Genomic DNA, 13,622 nt, shown 5'->3' with positions numbered 1-13,622 from the left:
TTGGAGTGATCAGGGCTCTTCAGCTCTCTGGGCCCCAAGGGATTTCTGTTTCTATTGTCAGGAGGAGGTTTTCTCCACTGGACTCCCCATTATGGAGCTAGCTGGTTGCTCTCTTCATCACCAATCATCTTGACTTCTCGTCCCCTGTCTGCTTCTCATCTCGTCCTTCCAGACGCAGCCTGAGGCTGCTGAGTTAATTGCTCTACCCTGTATGTAACCATCTCCAGAAGCCGAATTCCCCAAGAGGGCTCTGGGATGAACCCAGTTCTGACCCAAACCGAACAGGAGTTTTTTTTCTGACCTGAGAGATGGAAATAGCCAACTGAATATGATTCAGCTGGCTATTTCCAGCTCCCAGTTGGATCTTGCTATTTCCAGCTTGGGCAACAGTGGGGGTTGAGGAAGTGCTGAGGGAACAGCAAAGAAGGGAAAAGCATGTTCACTGGAGAAATCATCCAGAATTTTATTGGAGCCCTCTGTGAGGGTTTGAGTCTTGATGGATTTGGTCCCAGCGCCTCCTGCTGGCTTCCAATCCATCCCAAGACACATTGTCCAGACCTCCAAGCCTCTGGGCATGTCCCTGGAAGGGGAGGACACTTCTTAAAGAGCAGTAAATCCCTCTTCCTCACTTCAACTCGTTGTAACAGCCTGAGCCTCAGGGCTTTTTTAGGTTGGACACCTATTAAAGACACAAAAAAAGCTTTGAGTCTGACTTGGTCCTCTCTTCAGAGCCCTGGCACCTGTTCTTGCCACTGGTAGAGATGCCAACCTGAGGACTCAGAGAGAAAAATGCAACCCCGAGGGAGGTTAGGCCTCTAAGTGATGGCAGCGGAAGGTGCCAGGACATTCGGAACTGGATGGGAAAGCAGGCCTAGTGGGAGTATTTGCCAGCCCCACCAGAAGGGTGATTTTTTTCCGATTTGATTTGATCGGGGGGCATTGCGGATGGACTCCTGGGGACTGTGGACACTGGGGCAGTGGGACTGAAGCATGGTAGGATCTTTCAGACTTGGCCCCTGGTTTTGGAATGGGTGGAAAGGAGAATTGAGGAAAAGCACCCTTTGTCAGCAAGGTTGGCGAAGAGGGCTCTTTGGTCTTGTTTTTTTCCCCCCTTTTAGAGATCTGCTGCGCTACTTTCAGGTAGCAAACAACCCAGGCTGGCCTACTCTCCTTGTTGCTAGGTGGAGGAAGGGGGAGAGGGGTGCCAAGGCAGGAGCTGCGCTGCTGCCAGGAAGCAAGGCAGACTCAGGCCATGAGAGTGACTCTCACTGAATTTCCTTAAATATCTTCTTCCCATTGCCCAGCAAGCCCAGCAAAATAAAAGGGGAAAAGAGAAGGAAAGAAAGATTGATGATCAAAGCTTGATGCCCCGCTCTGACCAAGTCTCTCTGTGGGAAGCAGCATGGTCTTGTGGAGAGAGCATGGATCTGGGAGTCAGAGAACCTGGTTCTAATCCTGGCTCCACCAATTCTTGGCTGGGAGACCTTGGGCAAGTCACTTAACTTCTCTGTGCCTCAGTTCTCTCATCTGCAAAATGGGGATCCAATACCTGTATTCCCTTCTACTTAGACTGTGAGTCCCATGTGAGACCTGATGATTTTGTATATACCCCAATTACAAGTGGAAAGATCATGGACCTGGAGTCAGAAGACCTGGCTTCTAAACCTGGCTTCACTACATGTCTGCAAGTCACTCAACTTCTCTGTGCCTCAGTTGCCTCATCTGTAAAATGGGGATTAAGCCCCATGTGAGCCCCATGTGGGACAGGAACTGTGTCCTACCCAATTTTCTTGTATCTACCCCAGTACCTGGTACAGTGTCTGGCACATAGTAAGCATTTAACAAATACCACAGTTATTATTATTATTATTACAGTGCTTGGAACACAGTAAGCACTTAAGAAAAACCACAATTATTATAATTATTATTATTCACATCCAGGCTCCCCAAATCGGCGCTTCCCAAACCAGAGCCCTCAAAATCCCTGGGTTCAGCATTTATTGCTACCACACCACCCCAAAGGAAAGGAGAGAGGTCTGACTGCCCATCCCACTCCCCTTCTCTTCCCCTCCCTTTCCTCCTTCCAAATCCCCAGACCCAGCCCGGCACTTCTGCTCAGCTCAGCCCCTGCCAATCGTGATGTTTAACTTCTTCCATATGCGGGCCCGCACGACGCTGCCGGGAAAACGAGCGTAGGTGGAGGAGCAGGGGATGGAGGTGGTGGTGGTGGTGGTGGTAGTGATGGGGGGAGGAGGAGAGGAGTGTGAGGGGAGATTTGGAGTCGACGACAACACGTCCTGGCTTGTGGGGAGGGTGGCTGTTGGCACTGAGAGAAATCCATCCAGTGGAGCCAACCCTCATTAATCATCCGGGCGGCTGAACTGCCAGCTCCTTTCAAGATCTTTCAAGAAGGGTTTTCACCCAAAATAGAGTTGAAAATGTGCTGGGCCCTACTCAGAATCTCATCAGTCTGGGTATTATGGGAAGTGTCAGGCGGGCTGTGACAGACAAGGCCCACACTGTTCAAGGGGTCCTGACTCCCACAGCCTGTCATATCAAGCTCCTGATCAAATTTGACAGCTTCATTTGTACCTACAGAATAGATAAAAGGGGCTGTTCATTGAAACAAATGGAGGGGAAGGGGCCGGGGGAGGAGTGGAGTGGAGAGAGGAGTGTGTGTGTGTGTGTGTGTGTGTGTGTGTTTAGGGGTTGAGGCCATGGGGAAAGGATAAGGGAGTGATTATCGGAAGGAAAGAGGACGGGACTGGATAGAACTGTTAGCTGTAAAGACCAATACACATGAATAGAATCTATGGCCCAGAGGGGCGATAACCTATCTGCTGAAATGAGTGATAAGAGGAAACAGTTCTCCCTACCTCCTTCTCTCTACCATTCTTCTTCTTGTCTTCGCCCTTGACCAGCTCTGACACCTCGCTCTAATGAAGAACCTGGTAAGTCTATCAGGAAATAGGTACATTTGGGGAGGGGAGACCCATCCTAGAGATTCAGCATATTGCCCTGGAGGACAGCGAGTGTGTGGAGCATGAAAGCTCTCAGGAGCATAGTCAAGCCATGCCCTCAGAGTCAAGCCAGGCACAGAAGGGCCCACTACCCCTGTAGCTGAAGGGAAACGGGGTGAGGTGGCGAGGCCTTGGGACAGTCCCTGACTCCCATTATGCTCAGAGAGCAGCAGAAGTTGAAATGTCCTTCAGATGTGAAGCGGATGCTACCGATGGAGAGATCCTAGCCTAAGACTGTGAAGATGGGTTAAAAGAGCCATCCATGATGTAGAGTCTTTTGGCCTTTTGTGATAGAGACTTATTTGCCATTTTCAGCATCCGCTGTCTTTTCCCAATCTTGGTCTCCTGACATTTCCAAAGCCTCAGTTGCTCAAGGAGAGTGATGCCACTCCTGATTCCTGCACAGAGCAGCATTTAAGCTCAAGACCTACCAATCAATCAATGGTATTTATTGAGTGATTACTACGTGCAGAGCATTTGGGAGAGTACAATACAACAGAATTAGCAGGCACGTTTCCTGCTTATATCAAGTTTACCATCTACAGGGTCCATTCCCAACCAGTTCTCATCTCTCAGACCAAACACCATATTCCTATCCACTCCAAGGGTGGGGGAAACCAAGTCGAAGGTGAGTCCGGGAGATCAGGGAAGGGGGATCAGGGAAGGGGACAGAGTCATTGCTTCTCTGCTTCCCTTTAATGGGTCCTCATTTTCAGGGTCTTTATGAAGTGCAGACTTATAAGTGCTTATTACAGTACTCTGCACACAGTAAGCACTCAATAAATACGATTGAATGATCTAGTGTCTATTCCCCTCCCTAGATTCCATCCGACTTCTCCTTCTCAGGAACAAGTGGTTCTTCTTGTCTGTCACACTCCTGACCCTGTTGAAAAAATTGCTCCTCACCTGTTCTGAGATCCCTCCTTTTGGATATTCGCAGTCAGATCCCACCATAGGTGTTAACTCTTCAGTGGGAGTGTGAACGGTAGATAGGGATTTTGGAGGGAATAGGAACTGAGAAGGCATCAATTTCAATGCGATAACTGACCAGAATGCCATCATTTGGGGTCTTTTGACCCTGATGGCTGACTTTCAGTCCATATCAGAGACCTAGTGTGGACTAGTGGAAAGAGCACGGGTCTGGAAGTCGGAGGGCCTGGGTTTTAATCCCGGCCTTGTCACTTGTCTGCTGTAACCTTGGACAAGTCACTTAACTTCTCCGTGTCTCAGTTTCCTCATCTGTAAAATGGGGGTTTAGACTGTGAGCCCTTTGTGGGACAGGGACTGTATCCAACCCTAATATCTTGTATCTATCCCAGAGCTTAAAACAGTCACATAATAAGCACTTACAAATACTACTATTATTATCATCAAGATGAGCGAGGCTGGGGGACATCACCTCTAAAACCCCTGAGTGGATACCTATGGATCCAAAACATTATTAATAATAATGATAATAATAATGGTATTTGTTAAGTGCTACTATGTGCCAAGCACTGTTCTAAGTTCTGGGGTCGATACGAGGTTGTGAGGTTGTCCCATGTGGGGCTCACATTCTTAACTCCCATTTTACAGATGAAGTAACCGAGGCACAGAGAAGTTAAGAGACTTGCCCAAAGTCACACTGCAGACAAGTGGCTGGGAGCCAGGATTAGAACCCATGACCTCTGACTCCCAATACCATGCTCTTTCCACTAAACCACGCTGCTTCGCAATTTCCAATACATTGGAAATTCAAGGGGCTTTGAGTTGCATCCTCTGCGACTTAGGAAAGTCGCTCAGTGACTCTGTGATTAAGTTGCTCCCTCTGTGAAAGGGGAATGGTGTGATGGCATCTAGATGATAGTAGCTATAGCAATTCCCAGATAGCCAGGTCTTAGGTAGGGCCATTTCCCCTTATGCTACCTACATAAAGAAATAAGAAATGACCTCTGGGTCAACCAATGGTTCAACTAGCTCAGTAATTTCTTTTTCAGTGGCCCCAAAGTTCGCTTGGGGGAAGAACGTGATCTTGCTTTCCTTGTTACTCAATCGGTGCCTCTAGTGTTTCTGCCTAGCTGCTGAAAAATCGCTGAAGGCCACAAAACGCTTAGGCTAGTGGAAAGAGCATGAGCCTGGGAGTCAGAGGACCTGGCTTCTAATCCCAGCTCTGCCAATGCTCAGTGCTTTGTGAGACCTTGGGCAAGTCATTTAACTTCTCTGTGCTTCAGTTTTCTCAACTGTAAAATCGGGGATTCAATAACCCTTCTCCCACCCACTTAAGACTGTGAGCACCATGCAGGACAGGGACTGTATCTGACTTAATTGACCCCAGTGCTTAGAACAATTTTTGACACATAGTAAGCGCTTAACATGTATCATCAGGCAAACAATGGGGGAGTGGGGTTCTTTCTATACATTTTCCCCTCCCAGGGTGTTTAGTAGGTATTAAGTGAGTTTGAAATGTCTACGCATATGGAAAATAGCAGAATCCCTTGCAATTTTGCAAATGGGAAAGGTCCACACCAAGACAACAGGGTACTCATGACAAATGTTTCCAGAGGGCTCTTCCCAATTCTCAAACTTGGGTCTGCTCTGCTCTACTCCACTCCACAAAGATCATTTTATGTCCCAAATTGTTACAGCGGTACCGACTTCCCATCCTCCTACCTCAGAGCAAATGTTTCTAGCTCTGGTTTGATTTATCCATTTGGCTTCCCTTACCAACAGTTTTTTTTTTCAAATCTCAGTCTCATCTGGGGCTGGTGCTAAATGAGGAGTGCAAATAACTCCATTCTTGGTGCAAACCTTGGTTTGACAATTTGATTCTCAGTTCTTCTTGCATACCAGTCCTTTTGACTGATTTCTAAAATACCCCCACTTCCCCTAAATCATTTGCTTTACATTTCTTCATTTTGTTAACTTTTTATTTTTTTATTTTCACGACACATCTTTTCAAAGTTGATTGTCCATTTTGGCTAAGAAATAATCATCCCCTCTAGTTTCCTTTCAAGTGAGGAATTTCTTTTTTCTTTTTGGGTGATTATTTCGCATTGGCTCTGTGTGCTATAAATGTCCACATTATACCTGGATGGATGTCATGGCACCCTGGAGTGAGAGAATAGCCCAGATGGAAATGACTGGTTTAACATTTTACCTGGGAAAAGCTCCACTCGATGGAATTCCTCGCCACCAGTTACTGTATAAACCCACTGCCAGTTCTACTTTTCCCCTTGCACTGTCAACAGTTGGATAGCTGAGGAGACAACACTGTTTAAGATAGGGGTCCTTAATCTTTTCAATCATTGGTATTTAGTGAACATTGCCCATGTGGTGCAGAGCACTGTACTTGGGAAAGTACAGTACAAGGGAGTTGGTAGACACGCTCCCTGCCCACAATGAGTTTACCATCTAGAGGGGAGCTTAGAGTCTAGTTTCCAGTCTGAAAACTTCTTCATCAGGGCAAAAGTCACCCCAGATCTCCTCTGAATATGGGGGATCACTCTCCAGCTTTCCACATCACCAGAGTGGAGGATCCCTCCAAATCATCACCCCCAGCCATGCCAGCTCTGCGTCTCATCACGCTGGCTCCTAGCTCTCTGTAACGTTCCAGGTTTAGAAAGGGGGGTGGACAGCATTAAGCCTGTGAAGGCACTCACACCCTGAAGAAGGAGACTAAGGCTATCTTGGGAGGGGAGCCCATCAGCAATAAAAGAGAAGACAAAGGTCCAGGTTAGAGGTAGCAGCATGCAAGTCGGAGGTGGGAAAGAGAGTAGTTCTAGCTCTGACTTACGGTGGGATCTCTTAGGAGAAACCAAATCTTGGTGCCTCCATTTCTCCCTCTGTCCAAAAGAAGTAATTTCAACCACTGCAGAAAGAGTCCCTCAGAGACTGATGGACAACAGAGAGAAGAGGAAACCCTTAGTTATTGCCTAAGGTTAGTTGAGGCCATTTAAATTTTAAGCTAAGAAGAGAGAGAACCCTAGAGTTTAATTTGCTTGCCAGGGTCAAGTCTCAGTACCTATGTCTATATCTATCACCCTCATTAGAGTGTAAACTTCTTGTGGATAGGGAGCACGCTCTATGTTGCTGTTGTACTTCCCAAGCACTTAATCCAGTGTATTGCAATAAATACCACTATCTACAAAAACAACAACTACTACTTCAATTAATAATAATGATAATTGTTATTATGTTACTTGTTAAGGGCTATGTGCCCAACACTGTTCTAAGCACTAGATACAAGGTGATCAGGTTGGACACAGTCCCTGTCCCCTAAGGGGCCCACAGTCTTAATTCCCATTTTACAGATGAGGTAATTGAGACCCAGAGAAGTTAAGTTACTTGGCCAAGGTCACCCAGCAGACATGTGGAGGAGCTGGGATTAGAACCCACATCCTTCTGACTCCCAGGCCCGTGTTCTATCCACTAAGTCTCACAGTTTCATCATCTCTTCCTCACCCTAGCTGGACAGCTTGCCAAACTAACTCTCTTCCCCTCTTCAAAGCCCTACTGAGAGCTCTCCTCCTTCAGGAGGCCTTCCCAGACTGAGCTCCCCCTTTCCCTCTGCTGCCACTCCCTTCCCCTCCCCCCACCCTCTGCTCTTCCCCCTTGCCCTCCCCTCAGCACTGTGCTCATATATATTATTTATTACCCTATTTATTTTGTTAATAAGGTGTATATCTCCTTGATTCTATTTATTTTGATGATGTTATCTTGTTTTTGTTTTATTCTGTTTTACTTTGCTGTCTACCCCCCCATTTAGACTGTGAGCTGTCATTGGGCAGGGATTGTCTCTACCTGTTGCCGAACTGTACATTCCAAGCACTTAGTACAGTGCTCTGCACATAGTAAGTGCTCAATAAATACTATTGAATGAATGAATGAATGACAGAGCCATTTTAGCCCTTTGTTTCAGGATCAAGTACTACAACACATGCCAGGGAATGGCTTTCTGTATCTCAAAATATCTCCACTTCCCAATCTCTCCCTGGTCCATCATGCGCAGGGCAACGGCAGTAGGGAAGGCTGTGGGCATTTGGAGGCCCGGCCTCTTTCCAGTACAAATCAAGCACTGGGAAGCCCCACTGGGAGATCTGAGCTGTAACCCTGGGAATGGCTTTGCACACAGTAAGCGCTCAAGAAATACTATTGATTGATTGGGTGAGGTCTCTGCTGATGGGAAAACGGAGAAAATTTACCCATTCTCTCTCCTCAACTGGGCCAGCCTCTGGGAAGCAATCATTGACCTGTTTTGGAGATGACAGTCCTTTGCAATGTGACCTCCAAAATGGAATTCCTTGATGTTCACACCTGCAAAAGAGGATTGTCGTGAAGTAAATTAGACAAATTAGTAAATTAGTAGTAGTAGCTAGAACTCGTAATAGTAATAGCAATAGTATTTATTAAACACTTATTATAATCAGAGCACTGTCCTAAGAGACTGGGAGAGACTGTCAGATGGGAATTAGTCATGGCCCCTGTTCCTGAGGGGGAGGGCTGGAGTGGGGGGGCTCAAAGCCTGAAAAACACCAGTCTAAGGACAAGTAGCCTTCATTAAAAGTGGAAGATTCGTACTCCCCACAGCACCGACACAGCTCTCCATCGTGCTAGATGTTCAAATCATTGTGCCCAGCAACACATCTTAGCGATGACCCTTGTAAGGGGAACTTACTGAGGGCTGAGTGTTTTTTTGAGATCCTGCCAGGAAAACAGTCAAAAATGGTGGAATAGTGTGTCAACCCCCTCCATCTGCACCAAACTCCCCAATTGTCCGGTTGCCTTCCTTTGGCTCTTAGATGCCCTAAGACAGCTTTAGCTCTCTGAACCTATCCTTCTTCCAAGATCACCCCCCCAAGATCCCTCCTCTCTTCTAAATAACTCACTCCTCCTGCTGCAGCTCAGGTGGGGAAGAAAACTTACAGATGCAAGGTTTAGGTGGTCCAAGTCTCATAATGGCTGATTGCTAGGTCCAGAGCCTGTAGACCTGGATTTTACTAATGACGAGGGATCTCAGAGACCTCGCTGAAGAGAAGGCATTTCCTTCTTCTGGCCGCAGATTTTAGCGTCTTCTTTGTTGGCCTGGGCTCAGAAGTGCTGAGCTAAAGGGGGTGGCTGGAGCCTGCTCCCTCCTCCCCTGGCAAAATGGTGTCGCTCTTCCTGTTTAAACAGCACACAGTTGTGAAGTGCCCTGACTCTGCACACACCAAGGCCCAGGCAACTGCTGCAATAAATCAATAGGAAAATAGAAGCTGCCAGTTAGACTAAACAAGTGCATTTGCAAAGACGGCTAGCCCTCATTAATCACTCTGACAGTCCTAAAAACACATTTCCCCTTTAATGACTGTATTTGGATAATCAGTGCTTTTTCCTCCTCAGTCAGAGTTTGAGTAACAGACAGCTGGTGTTATTACAGCCATTCACGGGGGAGTGCTGGGATTAGGGTCGACTGAGAGTCAACCACTGGAGGTCTCCAGCAATCCAGGGCTGGCTGGAAAGTTGTTGTTATGCAATAATGAGGAGAACGGGGAACGGTGCTCTGGCAATTCAGAGACTCTCTCTCCCTCTTCCTCTTTCTTTCACTCTCTGTCTCCCTTCTCTTTCTGTTGCTTCCCCCTTTTTCTCTCCTCTCTTTCCTTCTCTCTCTTTCCCTCTTTCTCCTCCGCTATTTGCATGTCTCTTCCAAACCATAACACGCATCTCTATTACTTTGAATTAAAAATACTCACTTTTCATTTTAAGGAGTGAGTGGGGGTGTGGGGTTTATTTTTGGCAAGGCTTTCTCGGGGGAAGAAAGGAGAGAGCGGTATGATTTCGCTTTGTTTCCTTTGGGTGACTTTGGCTTTCAGGAGAAAGTTTGAAACTCGGCACATTCCTCTTTATAAATGATGTAACACATTAATGCACAGCACATTATGAAAATGGTAATTCAAACCCATAGCGCTCCAAATTAAACCATACATTATCAGATGTGCTCAACCATCTATTTTGCAGAAAGACAGGGTGAAATCAAATCAAACAGAAAACTGTGGAGTGCAGCTTCTCCGACAGAATGATTAATAAAGTGCAATGCAGTGGTATTATTGTAAGACAAATTCCACAGCAACCCAGGCATACATCAGAAGTGCAAGTTACTTAATATATTGGGAGATGTGATTGTTTCCCACCAGACAAAGTCACAGTCTGTGGCCAGTGTCAGGTTACTCCGGCAGCACAAAGGGGGGAGGTTCCTGTATTTCCCATTTGGAAAGATGGGGAGAAGACACGGATTATACATTTTTTTTTTTTTTTTGCTGGGGTGGGAGTGGAGGCAAGGGACGGAAGAGGCATACTGTATTTGGATGTGAAAAATCTTGATGCTTAACTGTTCTCTTCAAGTCACAGACTGTAAGCTCGTTGTGGGGAGAGAACTTGTGACCAACTCTGTTCTATTGTACTCTCCAAGTATTTGATACAGCACACACCGCAAATGCTCAAACCATACTGATCGACTGATTAACTGATGGCTACTCATTTCCAAGAGAGTCCTCTTTGCGACTGCTCACTTTTCCTGCCATGGCCAGCACCCAACGAAAATGACCAAGCAGAAGTGTGAGACTAAGACCACAAGCCAGGAGCCTCTGAAATTCAGGATACTGAGGCCCTGACCTCCTGGGACCCTGAAGAAATTTGCCACAAGGAGCCCCTCTCGTTGGCCCAGTTCCGGTGACTGCAGCGGAAGACGAGATCCATTCCCCTGCAGGAGTGCTGAGAGAGGATTAATTGGCGTTGATATGGTGCCTTTGTAGATGGAAAGCTCGATGATTTGCCCGCTGGTGGGAAGTATCGCTTTTAAACTGGCAACTTGGTTAATGAGAGTTAAGCTGCCTGCCAGCACACAGGCATCCCTCAGGAGAAGCGTTGGTTGGAGCCATCACTTTTCACTGGTATCACCAATGGCTCTGAGTGTCAGAAGTTTCAAGTCCCGAGGTTGGGTCCTGGGGAGTCATTTCCAGGAGGGTCCCCGGTCGCTTAATAGCCATGAGGGGCATGGGTGAAAGGCGAAGGAGAGGGATGGGCAGAAGATGACACGCCCTCGAGGCTCTCATTAGAGCCACTAGGCACTCAATGGGGTCCACCTAAATGACAATCCGCGCGGCACTGGCTGGCCTTCCTCGGAGCCACCGCAGATAGATTGGGGCCCCCCCATCGGGATCATTTCGGGAACCGCTCCTCTAGACTGTAAGCACGTTGCGAGCAGAGAGCGTGTCTATTATACTGTTATATTGTACTCTCTCGAGCGCTTAGTACAGCGCTCTGCAAACACAGTAAACCCTAAATAAATACGATCGACCGACCTCATCTTCAGGGAGCGCTCAACCTTGGGTAGGAAGATTTGAAGTCGGAAGGAGAAAAGACGGAAAAGAGAAGTAGAGTATTACATCACCCTCATTCCAACAGAGGGAGCAATTTCCAGTTATTTTCCCCACAGCAGTTCTTCCCTTCCATCCCTCCCTCCCTCCAAAGAGGAGGGAAAAAAGAATGTTATGGGGTCCGAGTTCCTGAGAGATGTGGGACATGTGGAGCTCGTTGAAAACTCGGGAAGCACTGTTTCCCTAGCAACCGACTCCATCCCTCTGGGAATCAGCCTCTGGATAAGCCTCCACAGATTCTTCCCTTGGACAGGGGCGACCCCCCCCCCCAACATCCCCGGGTACCCCCGCAACGTCACAAACTCGAGTTGTGACGTCATAGCCGGGCCCCTCTTCTGGGCGGGCCGGGCAGGGGCCGACTCGATGGAATCAATGCTCTCTAATAATAATAATGAATAATTACGGCGCTGGTTAAGCGCTTCCTATGTACCAAGCACTGTTCTAAGCGCTGGGGTAGATACAAGGTAATCAAATCGTCCCACGTGGGGCTCACAGTCTCGATCCTCATTTTACAGAGGCACAGAGAAGTGGCTTGCTCAAGGTTACACAGCAAAGTGGTGTAGCCGGGATTGGAACCCAGGTCCTCTGACTCCCCAGCCCGGGCTCTTGCCACCAAGCCCCAATGCTTCTCTCTGGAGATCGGGGCGGGTCGAGAAGTTAGAGCTGAACTCTACTAGTTTTTCCTACATCATTTGAGGTCAACTTGCCTCTCGGTCTCAGGGATGCTGGCGACCCGATCCTGATCTAAATTTAGGCGCAGGGTGAGAGCATTTAAAATGGAAATTCCGGCCCCGAGGGTAGGAAGTGGGGGGTCACTCAGAGGGGGCCAGGGGATCGGGACGACACGCGACCCAGCTCTGCCACGCAGTTCCCTCTCTCTCTCTTTGCCTCCTCCTGGCAGTCCTCTAGCTGCGTGGCTCAGTGGAAAGAGCCCGGGCTTGGAGAGTCAGAGGTCATGGGTTCAAATCCCAGCTCAGCCGCTTGTCAGCTGTGTGACTTTGGGAGCGTGGCTCAGTGGAAAGAGCACGGGCTTTGGAGTCAGGGCTCATGAGTTCGAATCCCAGCTCTGCCACTTGTCAGCTGTGTGACTGTGGGCAAGTCACTTAACTTCTCTGGACCTCAGTTCCCTCATCTGTAAAATGGGGATTAAGACTGTGAGCCCCATGTGGGACAAGCTGATTCCCCTATGTCTACCCCAGCGCTTAGAACAGTGCTCGGCACATAGTAAGCGCTTAACAAATACCAGCATTATTATTACTTAACTTCTCTGTGCCTCAGTTACCCCATCTCTAAAACGGGGATTAAGACTGTGAGCCCCACGTGGGACAACCTGATCACCTTGTATCCACCCCAAAGCGCTTAGAACTGTGCGTTGCACATAGTAAGCGCTTAACAAATGCCATGATTATTATTAGCTGCAGGACCCGGGGCTTCGCGAAATGGGGAGGAGACGCCGGCGGGGAGGGAGGGACCCCGCGCATCGCGACTGGAATCGTAACCGTGAGACTTGTTAAGCGCTTACTATGTACCGAACACCGTACTAGGCGCCGGGGGTGGGGGGGAGATGCAATCTATGTAGCTCGGACCGAGTGCGGCTAAAGGCCAAATTAGGCAAAGACCTTAAGCCCGAGCTTCGTGCCGGGCTAAGAAGGGGGAAATGCACCGACGGGAAGAATAATAATGAAGGTACTTCTTAAGCACTCACTATGTGCCAAACACCCTTCTAGGCGCTGGAATAACGGCAGATCAGAACCAAAGGTTTCCCCCGTCCAGCAGGGCTTTCCTGCCAAGCCGAGGAAGAGGCCGGATCGACATTAGCAAAGCGAAGGGCAGAACCGAAGCGATGATTCAGGTCTTTCGAGAACAAAAGAAACCAACCCATTAGTCCAGTCGTTGCGTGGATATCTCAGAAGAAAGTGAGTTTTGGGGGGCCAGGGAGACGAAGGACCCGACTAATTGCCTTCATTCTTTGCCTCCCTTTGCCAGGGAAAGTGGGAAGGGGTCGGGGAGGGGGAGCAGCAGGCATTGCCTATTTTCCTCGGCCCTAAATTTTAAAAAAACAGTGTACAATCAAACGCTTTTGTCAAACACGATGTCTCCCGACCGGGAAACCGAGATTCCCAGGTGGAGAATCTGCTCCACTGGCCCGAGGGTGGCGGATTGAAGGTGGCGTCTACTCTAGGCCTCTCCAAGGGCCCTTTCTTCCCGTCTA

At 48.1% G+C, this 13,622-nt stretch overlaps 2 long non-coding RNA genes across 2 annotated transcripts; one reads left to right on the top strand and one right to left on the bottom strand.

Annotated features, from left to right (window-relative positions):
* Positions 1 to 441: 441 nt before the first annotated feature.
* LOC114812047 lies at positions 442 to 9,542 on the bottom strand. The gene is made up of 3 exons (XR_003759722.2): positions 8,922 to 9,542; positions 8,201 to 8,312; positions 442 to 679 (listed from the first exon to the last, which is right to left on the bottom strand). It is a non-coding gene; the product is annotated as an uncharacterized LOC114812047 (long non-coding RNA).
* Positions 9,543 to 12,003: 2,461 nt separating this feature from the next.
* On the top strand, positions 12,004 to 13,294 carry LOC120638418. The gene is made up of 2 exons (XR_005660071.1): positions 12,004 to 12,171; positions 13,138 to 13,294. It is a non-coding gene; the product is annotated as an uncharacterized LOC120638418 (long non-coding RNA).
* Positions 13,295 to 13,622: the final 328 nt, after the last annotated feature.

The sequence above is a fragment of the Ornithorhynchus anatinus genome, chromosome 5 (genome assembly GCF_004115215.2).
Source record: "Ornithorhynchus anatinus isolate Pmale09 chromosome 5, mOrnAna1.pri.v4, whole genome shotgun sequence".
NCBI classification, from domain to species: domain Eukaryota; kingdom Metazoa; phylum Chordata; class Mammalia; order Monotremata; family Ornithorhynchidae; genus Ornithorhynchus; species Ornithorhynchus anatinus.
This window is presented reverse-complemented; position numbering and strand designations above follow the sequence as displayed.